This window comes from Octopus sinensis, linkage group LG17 (assembly GCF_006345805.1).
Source record: "Octopus sinensis linkage group LG17, ASM634580v1, whole genome shotgun sequence".
In the NCBI taxonomy this organism is placed as follows: Eukaryota; Metazoa; Mollusca; class Cephalopoda; order Octopoda; family Octopodidae; genus Octopus; species Octopus sinensis.
This window is the reverse complement of record NC_043013.1, coordinates 54518313-54530925: the sequence shown is the minus strand read 5'-3', so window position 1 is coordinate 54530925 and position 12613 is coordinate 54518313. Positions and strand designations below refer to the sequence as shown.

General features: G+C 34.5%; 1 protein-coding gene across 13 annotated transcripts in view; it reads left to right on the top strand.

Moving 5' to 3' along the window:
* LOC115220760 (thrombospondin type-1 domain-containing protein 7A) overlaps positions 1-12613 on the top strand; it is a 1292425-nt gene that overhangs the window by 724793 nt on the left and 555019 nt on the right. Inside the window, exon 1 of one of the 13 annotated variants that reach the window (XM_036510590.1) lies at positions 10036-10421. The exons of the other annotated variants lie outside the window; for them this stretch is intronic. The gene's annotated coding sequence lies outside the window, so the exon portion shown is untranslated. Of the gene's footprint in view, positions 1-10035; positions 10422-12613 lie in introns of those variants that run through there. 13 annotated transcript variants of the gene reach the window in all.

The window sequence follows — 12613 nt, the reverse complement described above, 5'->3', positions numbered from 1 at the left end:
AATAATATAAGTTCACAATATTCTAATTAGAGAGTGAATTAGCTAATTCATTAAAAGTGTTCGCTAAAATGAATGCCCTGCAGTTTGTGTTCTGGTTCTCTACATTGTGAGTTCAAATCTTGCTGAGGTAATCTTTGTCCTTGCATTTCCTTTCAAAATTCAATAAATAAGGACCCAGGGCAGGATAGTGGGTTGCTAGAACTACCAACTATTGGGGCAGGATGCCTTGTCATATCTGATTGAGCTTTTTACAAATTGACAATAATGCCTATGAGGACACTGGGACCAAGCTGTATTGGCTTCTCCAAAGGTAACATCTGCAGTATGGTGAGTGGGGAGGTGGTGCTTCAGCAGTGGGGAAGAACTTCCCAGGTGTAGATCTCAGATCTCACAAGAGAGTTTGGATATTCTAAATTCAATCTTTTTGAAAATGTTTACAGTTACATTTTTTAAGTCTCTGCAGAATTGAAATTTTGTTTCCCAAGAATCTATCTCCTTAACTTTTAAGATGTTCCTGATAAAAGCAGGGCCAAATTTCTGAAGTATGTTTAAAATAAAACCAATAAAAAAACTGTAAATAGTGAAAAACTTTATTATTATTATCAAAGGATAAACACATGACCTACATATTTTTTTTTCTTTCTCTTCCTTCAATTCTTTATTCCCAGCATATTTTGGTAAACATAAAATAAATCTGTTCCAGACCGATTCTTTTATCTCCAAAAACTTTTCTTTTTATCTCCTCCATTGCTGCCTTTCAGTTTGAAGGGTAATGAAGAAATCTTTCTTTCACCTTTCATTATTTTTACTTCGTGTTTTGGCAATAGTTTACTTCTCTTCCACATAGATTGGACTCAATGTCCATACTGCAAGTTTTCAATTACCCAATTCGAAAAAATCAATAAGCTGGATAAGTGTACAGAGAGGTATGTTTAATACTGCCAAAATTTAGGTGCCATAGTGATAAATTCCTGACAAAATATGGCTCTCGTTGCTGCTACCTGTCTAATATCTCCATTAGTATGAAGACAATTAAATGGAATTTTGAAACTATGCCATTCATATCTTAATATGAGTTTTTATAAGCAACAAATTTGCTGACAAAGCAAAGTAAACTGACATGAGGTTTTCTTGGGAAACCTTTTAGCTAAGTGAAGATAAGCCAGAAATGTACATTAAATTTATTACCTTGTGATCAGTAAGTCTTGCTTAAATCTATTCTTCAAATGTCTTTTCAAAGACTATGCTTACATAGTTACACATTTAATAGAATACATTGACTCAGTTTAAAATAATCTTCTTTTAGACACAAACAGTGTGGTTGATCATGATTGGAATTCCTGGAGACGAGGTGAAAAACAACATCAACAATAAAAAAAAATATATAAAAGACAAAACTGCAATGAGTTTGTTGTTTTGTGGATGAAGATCTCATCTAAAACTGACACAAAACAAAACCCCAAAACAAAATGAAAGAAAACCGTTTATTTGTACGATAGGTTTCCGTGTTCACGTCTAATTATCACGACACTTCGTTAAGTAAATATTCACACAGAGACTTTGGAAAAGTGGATATTCTTTAGAATGAAGAACACAATATCAAATTTGCTCCTCAACAGAATGGTATTCGAGTTCAGTTTTATTGATTTGTAGCAGACCAGATTTTGGAGAAAAATAACAAAAAGACAAAAAAAAAAAAAAAATGACATTTAAAAAAAACAAACAAACAAAAATAAAGCATAAAAACAATATTATATATTTGAATAAACATGACCTTTCTGATATTTTTCTCTCTCTTCAGCATCTCATCTCTCGAATAGTTTCTTAAATATAAAATAAATCTGATCAAACTAGTTTTGTATTAAATTCTTTCAAAGCAATATCTTTTTTCTTAGTTCAAGACCTTCTTGGAGAAAATATACGTACATAATGTTTGTGTGTGTGTGTGTGTGTGTGTGTGTGTGTGTGTGTGTGTGTGTGTGTGCATGTGCGTGCATGTGTGCAGGCACAGCTATGAGGGAGAGAAGTTCACATCCAAATAACAGTTTTTTCCTGGTTCAGTCCTATTGCCCATCACCTTGACCCAAGCTTTGTGAGTAGATTGGTAAATAGAAAAAGTTTTGTATGTGTGTGTGTGTGTGTGCGTGTTTCGCCTTGTTTTGCTGGTGCACACTAATTGCAAATGCACACCACTGTCATACAAGTGATGCTGTTTGTAATCTGCTGTGAGACCAAGTCCATTAGGTTGGTTGTGTCAGGTGAGGGTTGATGACAGGAAGAGCATACAGCCATAGAAAATCTGCCTCAACAAAGCCTGTTTGGCCCATGCCAGCAGGGAAACGTTGACATTAAAATGATCATGATGGCATGATGATAATACAATGATGATGATGATGATAGTGATATCGTGATGTAATTTTTAAAACAGCTAAACTCTCGACCAAAGCACAGTTTCCTATTTCACTCACACATATTTTCCCAGATATTCTTTTCAACTAATTACAACTAGTAACCAATATACCAACAACAACAAAAAATCAACCTAACCTCAGGGATTTGAAAAAGGACAAAAAGCAAAGAAAAATTCAATCTCAGTTTCTATTTGATATTATACTGTGAGTGACTTTTGCTATCAGTCAGCCATAATATTATCGAAATGCTATGAAAATATCCCACTGAGTTAGACTAAAGCTTAGCAGTTTGTACATTAAGTTTACTTTCTTTTGGTTGCTAATCTCATAGAAGAGCAAATTTCTAATACATTGTCGAGGAATATAGATAAAGGCAGTTCAGTGTATATACAGAAAGTCACTTTATTTCTTCAGTATTCTCTTGGGCACATAAGTACATACATTTCATAAGTTACCCATCCAGCTACTAAGATACTAAAAATATGCATATGAAAACATGAATACAAATGTAAATGCTTGCGTGCATGTATGTATATGTGAAATTAGCTTTGAAGTCTATTTCCTTGTGGTGTAGTTATTTTCTTATGGTATATGATACGTGGAAGAAGTAATCACATTAATGCTGCTGTATAATAATAATAATAATAATAATAATAATAATAATAATAATAATAATAATAATGATTTCTAACTGAGAAGATATGTATAGTCGATTAGATCAACCTTAGTACCTACAACCTACATCCAAAGGAAGATTTTGTTTGTAGGATAAACAGTAACCAGACTGAAAGAAACTAGCTATCCACCTTCACAGCCAAACCACCAGGGAGACCTCAATATGAACATCTGACCTGCTAGACATAGTAAATAAATATCTCTCAAATCATCATGTATGATGCAGGATTCATTAAGATATGAAGTTGGTGATGTTCTATGATAAAAAAAATGGAAAAAAGAAAACTAACTGGATGGTCACAGCTGGAATGCTTCTGATTATACATCTTAATCAGGGCAGACCTGGGACTCAGCAGCAACAAATCCTGTAATACAGTGAATGGACACAAGTGAATGATACAACACACTTGCACATGAGGAGGACATAGGCTTTTCCTAAAACTGATTGTATAAATGTGTTTATTGCTTGAATGCCTCAGGCAAGGAAGTGCAGCTCCTCTGGCCATTTTGTAGGGTGTATGTGGCTGATGAGTGGGAAGGAAGAAATTGCTCAGAAATGTATTTAATCAGTCAGTTGTTCATAAGTCTGAAAATACACAGTCTAAAAAATTTGTTTGGGCAATAATATATTATGTAATCATTGGTTATTTGTGGTCAGAAAGCAATCATTGGTCTCATGTCTAATATTGCTCTTAGGTGACTCATCAGGGATGGTCATTTTGTATTCTTACCTCTGTTAATAACAGGTTATATGCCTCCAGTCAGCAGGTCTGATGGGTTGCCTGTATTGCTAAGAGTAGTAACAGACATGAAATCAAAGGTAACTTTCTCACCAGCCATAACTAACAACTACTTAAAATAGTGCGGATTTATGTATGTGTGTGTGTGTGTGTGTATATACATATATATATATATATATATATATATATATATATATATATATACATATACACACACATACATACAAACATATATACATGTGTGTGTGAGTGTGTGAGAATATGTATGTATTTTGGGCTTCCTACAATTTCTGTCTCTCAGATGCACTTACAAGGCATTGGCCTATCTGGAAGTATTGTAGAAGACACTTTCCCAAGCTGCCAAATGCACTGGGTCTGAACTCATGACCATTTGCTTGTGATGCAACTTCTTAACCGCACAGCAATACAGCCATGCCTGTGCTTCAGCTATGGATGCACCTTCACATTTACACACACACACACACACACACATGCCTCTGTGAATGGAATTCTAAGAGAAGACAAGATACTGTTAAATATCCTAGTGCAGCGCTCTTTAGTTTCTGTTCTATCTTTTACTGCAGTAAAACTACTTGTGCAGCCACTGCAGCAGTCCGGATATTATAAGGTTGCCAGCCAAAGTGCAAGTATGCAAGCATATATGAAAACATTTCGGAGCAATTTCGGTTATATGCTGCTTTCACCCCAATTCACTTTGCTATCTGTTTTTGCAATACATATTAAACTAGAGTTCTCCGTAGGACGATATGGCTTGATCTACACAAATAATTCACTGCAATGCTAGTGAAATAGAAGATATTGATTCTATACAAGCAAAATACATCACAAACCCAATAATAGATGACTGTAAAGTGGAGATATATATTCTGTTCAAATAATGAACTGTCATCCGATCAAAATATATTTTGTATGAATAATAAAATGTCTATAAAATGCTATAAGAAAGTATTTTGTGGCCATCACAACAACAACAACAACAACGACAAAGATATATTTGACAAAGATATGCAGAGAAGAAGTAAAAATGATTGAATAAAATGATGTGAAGATGGTTATCTTGAGGATCTACATGGAAGTAACCTAGTTTTCCCATTGGATAAATATAATTATAATGCCTTTTAATCAGATCTCATCCAGGTTTCATCCAAGATAAAGCTGGTCACTGACAAATAATTGTTGAAATGAAAGTCAATTCATAAATCATTAGATGAATAAATATATAACGAGGGCTGTGAGGTTCTGTGAAGCTTAAAGTCTTTGGGATGGTTAACCTTAGTGTATTTCACTCATATTTTGCTGTTTTAGAATAGGTGATTCATGTTAAGAGATATTTTATAATAATTTTATTATAGTCCCAGTTTTGTAACTAGGAAAAAGTTATTTTAGAATAATTCCAGTTTAGCAAAAGAAGCATTATTCAATTCAATAAAAAAGTTGCATGAATCTTGTTGAGAAAACAAAATAGGACTTACACCATGGTTGAGTCCCTATAGCTATTATTGTTGTAATTCTATTTGCATTTTAGAATTTGGGGTTAATTATCAAAGTACCAGTCATATACAGAGGTTCATGTGTTCATAGAATGCATGGTATTAGAAATCAATATCAGATATCAAAGCCTTTCTCCAATAACAACCAGTTGGTCATTGACACCTTACTTCATGATATCATTGTGAAAAGAGGAAGTCACTATGTGGTAACCAGGCATGTTAGAAATAGCAGCCAAATCATACCATATCATCACAACAATGAAAGGGCACATTAAATCATGTAGCCCTCTCTCCTCTTTCTCTCTTCATGTGCCATGTACAGGGACATCAGTAATGATAAACCTCCTTGTCTTCCTGTCCCCCACACAACATCATGTTCTATGTGAAACCAGCTGGTAAGGTCATTGTGGTCTTTGCTATACAAGAATGGATGGTTGGTCGTTCTGTGAACATTTATTTGATCATAAGTCTGCTGCTTAATCAAGCTTGACCTAGGGCTAAACACCAACTATAAAAATAATTTCATGTTGAAAGAAAATTTATTTTCTATATTTCCTTTAACATTCTGTGAAGTCAGCACAAAATTATATTTCTGAATCTGTTGATTCTTCCATACATCACCAAACACCTCACATTTCTATGGAAGAAAAACATTTTGCAGTAACACTTTTACAGCAGATGTTCAGTAACATCAACAATGAATATGTAGCCACCATGGTAAATACATGGAGCGACTATATGTAGTAACTGCAACTAAGCATTTACTACATGTATTAAATATAACAAACATGCGTAGTTGTCATATGTAGTAAACACATGTAGCAATTTTCCCAACAGTTTTCTAAATAAGCAACAAAATAGTAGCTCAGGAGAATCCTCATCATCAGCATCATTTAACACCCAACTTCAATAGGTTGGTGAGTTTGGCAGCATCTGACAAGCCAGAGTCCTGCATTAGGCTCCAGAGTCTACTTTGGCAGGGTTTCTATGGCTGAATGTCCTTACTAATTAAGGACCTGTAGGCATGTGGTGTATCATTATGCAACCACAATATACTATAAAGTATATTAAATGTTTGTTACAAGTCAACACCACATCCTTCTGTGTTAGCAGTGCACTTTACATTATTTTGTTACGGTTATTTCTACAGAAATTTTTGTTGCAATGTTTCATATCAAGATATCAGATATGTAGCATACCCATCGTACCTGCTTGGATTGTCTCGGGGCTAAACATAAAAGCCCGGAAGGGACACAACAGCCCTTAGACAAAACAGAAATTGTGAAAGGCATATATGAAGCCCGACTGACAGGACTCTTCCTCTTTTCCCCTTTGGGCAGTTATACTGCTAGAAAACAAAATATTTTAACGATTTTTAAAAATACAGTTCCTAATATTTGATTATTATAAAATTATAGGATTTTTTCAACTTCAAATTGGTTATGAGGGTCATCTGAGAGAAACAGGAATCAAGAAGGTTCACAGGGAAAAAAATGGCTACGAACCACTGTTATAGAAGAATGAAAGTAAATTTTTGAAGTGAACCTTGTGTTAAACGGGGTGCAGGCATGGCTGTGTGATTAAGAGTTTCAGTATCAAATTATGTAGTTCCATGTTCAATTCTCATATGTGGTGTATTGGGCAGGTGTCTTCTACCATAGATACAAAATGACCATAAAGAAATACTTTGTCAGCCCTCCATGGAAGCCCCTTGTACATCCATGCCTGTGAGTGTGTTTAAGGGCACATATATTGTTTGCTACTTTATATCAGTGTAGAATATAAATATTGGTGAACAACAAACCAAAAACTAAAAGTGCTTAACAAATGAGGCTTCTTGAGGTATTTGTTCTGCATTGAGACACAAATACTCCCCTTGTTACACTCACCATCAAGCAATAAGTTATTGGAAACCTGAAACCAATGATGCTTTTATTTTACCAATTGGGATATAAAATAAATAAAAAGATCAAAATTAAACAAGGAAAATAAATTTATCTATATGCATAATAAAAATTGAATTGCATGTTAATTCAATTTTCTAAAATAATATTATAGGATGTTTCTTTGAAGCTATTTTTATTTTTTAAAATTTCATTATGTTTTAATTTTGAAGGGACACATTTGAGATTTAATCTACAAAATTAAAGGGGGGAAAAACACAAAACAAAGCAAAATAAGTATAAAAATAAAGAAATTTCTAGATTACATGATTTAATATCTAGAGATTGAGGTAATCCATATTTTGTAGAAATACCAGTTTAGTTTGGGGAAATTTGGATTCAGCTTGGAATCAATAAAATAATAATATTATGGAGTAAAAAAATATACAAAAACAAATGAAATCCTAAACACATACATTGCAGGAACTGGTTATTTTTGAGGCTGGTTCCTTTGTTTCAAAGCTTGGTATATGAACGTATATTCATTTATTTATGTTTTGTAGCCATTATTTTAATTATCTTCAATGTGTTGTTAATATGATGCAACATAACAAAGTGTAGCAGAGAATATAGAATTTGTTTGTTCAATAATTACAAATCAGGCTAACACCCTAACTTATAGAAAAGAAAAATGTCCACCCATTCCTTTAACGAATGCCATTCCTTTGAGTCAGATAATTTGATTATTATCGAGCTTTAAATTCCAAAAAATGATGTTCAGCCAAATCATGTATATCTTGCACGTGTTAAAGGCAGGTTTAAATCTAATAAAACATTTGAGCATTGCAGATAGTTTGCGTTTTTTGGTTTTTATATCTAGCAACATTAATATTGATTTGAGCGTGAATGACTGTTGAAGTTGATCAGGAGTGACAGAATCAATCGAGGCTTCATAAGACAGCAATGGCCAGTCTATAAATCTGCTAGGATAAGGAAATTATTGGCAAGCCGTTGCGTAAAAGTTAAACTCATCCCAGAATATAAGTTTAGTTGATGAATCGAGAACCAACTTTGGAAAAACAAATAGGACCGCGATGGCAACGGTGATAACTAATATCAATATTATGGATTTCAAGCCTCACTTGTCTGCTTGCTGTGTCCACTGGAATGGTTTATTACACAGAATGGAATTGCATTGGTAGATCTCATATTTGATTAATGACAAACTTAACTGACTAGAGTCATATTTCAATTTCTTGGCACCCCTCCTCCTCTTTATCTGCTTTCTATTAGGTTTAATATATAAATATAAAAAAATATGTTCATGAACAGGAAACAGGAAATTTTAGGGAAGAAGCAAAAAATCATAATCTGTTGCTGCTTATACAATCACCATGGATATTGCTTAGTGAAAATGGTGAATAACTGAAGCCAAACTGTTGCCTATGTCCACCATGGACTTGTATTCAATAACAATTACTAATCAATTTATTGCTGTTATTATTATTAGTAGTAATATTATTCCTAAGGTGGTGAGCTGGCAGAATCGTTAGCATGCTAGGCAAAATGCTTAGTGGCATTTCACCCATCATTATGCTCTGGGTTCAAATTCTGCCATGGTCAACTTTGCCTTTCATCTTTTGGGGTCCATAAAATAAGTACCAGTTGAACACTGGGGTCGATGTGTCTCATCCCTCCTTCCCAGAAATTGCTGCCCTTGTGGCAAAGTTTGAAACCATTCTTAAGTATTATTCTTATTGCTGTTGATGTTGTTAGTGTCACGAGTTGGCAGAACTGTTAGCATGCTGGGCAAAATGTTTAGGAGTATTTCATCCATCTTTATGTTGTGAGTTCAAATCCCACTGAGGGCAACTTTGTTTGTCACCTTTTCAGGATTGATAAAATAAGTACCAGTTGAGCAGTAGCAAGAATCCTTTTCCATTGGTTTCGTTTCACAGAGAAAAACCAGTCCACAAATTATTAATTAAAAGAGGTAAACAATTAAAATTAGAAAAATAAGCCTTCAAACAACTTCTGCTTTATAAAGAAGCATTTTCAGCAGGAACGTTTACTGCCCCCCCACCCAACCCCCTACACCCACTGCCCCACTCCTACTCTTGCTGCCCCATCCCTCACTCTCACTACCCCAACCTCTACATTTACACCCACTAACAATAATATCCTAAATAATAGAAACAACAAAATACTTAAAATATGATCAACAGACACTATTAAAACAACAACAGCAACAGTGAATAAAGTTTAATGAATAAAGTTTAATGAATTTTCTTAAAGAATTTTTGCAAAGATGTTTAATTCAAAATATATGAATTGAGCATTTTCAAAGGCACAGAGGCAAAAACAGGATTGAAAGTGTAGGAAATGGGTGAGGGCTGAGAGATGTTACAGAATCCAACGGAAGAAAGGGTTTGATGTTTGTTTTTCAACTTCATAAAACTCTTCATTTGATGAGTAACAACTTCAAACACCTCAGTCTTCCCTTTCTCTCCCTCTCTCTAGCCCCACCCTTTCTCCAGTTTATTTCTACTTTACTTTACCTTCAATAAACATTCAATATTATTAGTGGGAAATTATTGAGAAGTTGTCCATCTGTCACCAAACTGGCACAGCCAGATGACATTCTGTCATCAATATTCAATATTAGGCCCAATTATAAATGTTTTCTTACTCTAGGTTTGAGAATTAAAATTTATTGACAAAATCAAACAAAAAAAATGTAGCTTTTTCACTTCCCCTTGTGCATGTGTGTATATACACATATATATATGTGTGTGGGTAGAATTTAATATTATGTATGTGCACAAGTGTACAAGTAAATATCAAATATATGAACGTAGAAGACACGTGTTACGTTGTGAAGTAGGATATTTAAAGTTATCATTTGACAGGGTTTGGAGACTGATCCCATGTAGTAAAAAGACAACACTTCCTTGAAGGATTTTGGGACGGTTTCACTTGCAAATATTTATAAAGCAACCATACTGAGACCGAAGTGGAATGCCTCTAACTGTAAAGGAGATACCCACGAGGGGATTAAGATAATACCCATCAATTTTGTTTCAGTACTGCTTAAGTATAATGATGAATATATTTCACCATTGATATATATAAGTAATATACACACATGTTCATCTTACACAATCATCGGATGTATTATTCTGTTGTTATTCAACTGATCAGGTATATCCAGTTATAATATTCCAAATGTTTCATGTCTTCTATAATTACATTTGCATTCTTTTATTGTTCCAATTCTTTTTTCTTCAAACTTTCCTGTGCTGGAATCCTAACTATAAATTTACCTGGACTTCTACCTTTAACGATATGTTATATAACGTGTGTAATATTCTCAAATTATATTTCAATTTTTATTATGTCATTCTGTTTCTCATTACTTTTTCAATCTTCTCTTAACACCTTATTTTTAATCTTCAGATCTATAATTTACATATTTTGATGTTCACTATCTTTCCTATTTCTCCATTATTCACAATAACAATTCGTATTTCCTGATAAAATTTGCTTTCACAATAAGAAACTAATTTTCTCTAATTTACATTTGTTTTGTTTGTTTGTTTGTTTTTTGGTAGGGGGATTGTTTTTAACAAAATTTTTATTTGGTCTCTAGTTATTGTTTAACCCTAGGCTAGTCTTGATTGGCCCATAATCAAGAGCATTCCAGCTATGCCCATCTAGTCTGATTTTTCCTTTTCATAAACATCCACAATTGCACCTTTTCCAACATAACTTGTTTTTTTTTCAAAGGCTTTATTCTTTTACTTCCTTAGCCATACTGGAGCACTATTTTAAAGAGTTTAGCAGTTCAATCATTGAAATTCATCCTGTACTTGTTTTTATTATCTCTAGTCCATATTTTATTGATCTCTTTGGTTATACTGCTAAGTTATGGAGATGTGTCAAACAAGGGATGCTGGAACAAACACAAACACAACTGTGTAACTCTGAATGTGCATCTACACACTCTAACACATACACACACACACACACATGCTACAGTCTTTTACGCAGTATCTGTCAACTAAATTCTCCCAACAGGCATTGACCAGCCTGGACTATTGTAGAAGACACTTACCTAAAGTGTAGTCCAGTGGGACTGAACCTGAAACTAGGCAGTTGCAAAGCAAATTTCTTAACCACGTAGCCGTGTCTGCACCTGAAGGAGGAGTATACGTTGAAGGAGATTTGGCTGCTATTTCTAGAAGACTAAGCATCTACAAAGAGGCTCTGTCTTTAAAGAAATTTAAAAATAAGTTGAAGAAACTTTAGTAGAGGTCTAAAAATTCAGAATGGATAGGGTGGCAGGGGTGGGGGTGGGGTTACTGCTCAAAAGGTCATAACCTCCAGGTATGCCACAGTAATTGCAAATGTCTGCTGAGATACCACTCCTACATCATGGTTAAGTGGTAAGAATTAAGAAAGAACTTAACTTTTAATAATAAAATTACTGCAACTGCAGAAATTCAAACAAACATCGAAATTGATAGAATCACCCAACCCACTTTGTCACAGAAACATGCAACTTGAAAACATTTCAAAATATAAATTTAAAAGGTTTCTGATGGTTTGTTGTTCAGTTGCTGAAAGAAGAACATCACATTAACACGACTTATTCAAACTTGAGGAAGCGAGTTCAAGTTGAACTCTGTCCACTGTTGTCTCAGTTGCTGTCTGTTGTCTTTTATTTCAGGTTTAATAAGAATCCAGTCATAATTCCATTTCTGACAATAAATCCTTCCTCTCTAGTCACATTTCTTTTATTCATTCTCATTCTGTATTTAGCCATTGTTCTAATTGTGATTGGCCTGGCAGCTTGTAAATTATCTTAGGTGCCTATAGGGTGGCTAGCTGGCAGTAACGTTAGCGTGTCGGGCGAAATGCTTAGCAGTATTTCGTCTGTCATTACATTCTGAGTTCAAATTCCGCTGAAGTCGACTTTGCTTTTCATCCTTTCGGGGTTGATAAATTAAGTACCAGTTTCACACTGGGGTCGATGTAATCGACTTAATCCCTTTGTCCATCCTTGTTTGTCCCCTCTATGTTTAACCCCTTGTGGGCAGTAAAGAAATATATCTTAGGTGCCTATGTAGTTGCAAGAACATATAGATACTTTTGGCTGTCCCATACTTAATTGAGGGTGTGAAAGCCAGTGGGGGAGAGAGAGAGAGATGCAGCAACAGCTGGTTGGTAAGCCTTCTCAGTTGAGCGGATTGGAACAAAGTGAAATGAAGTACTTTGCTCAAGGACACAAAGCTCCACTCAGTCCTGGAATCAAACTCATGGCCTTGAGATTGCAAGACCAATGCCCCTACCCACAGGCCAGGTGCCCCCACTTCTCTTTCTCTATTTATAAA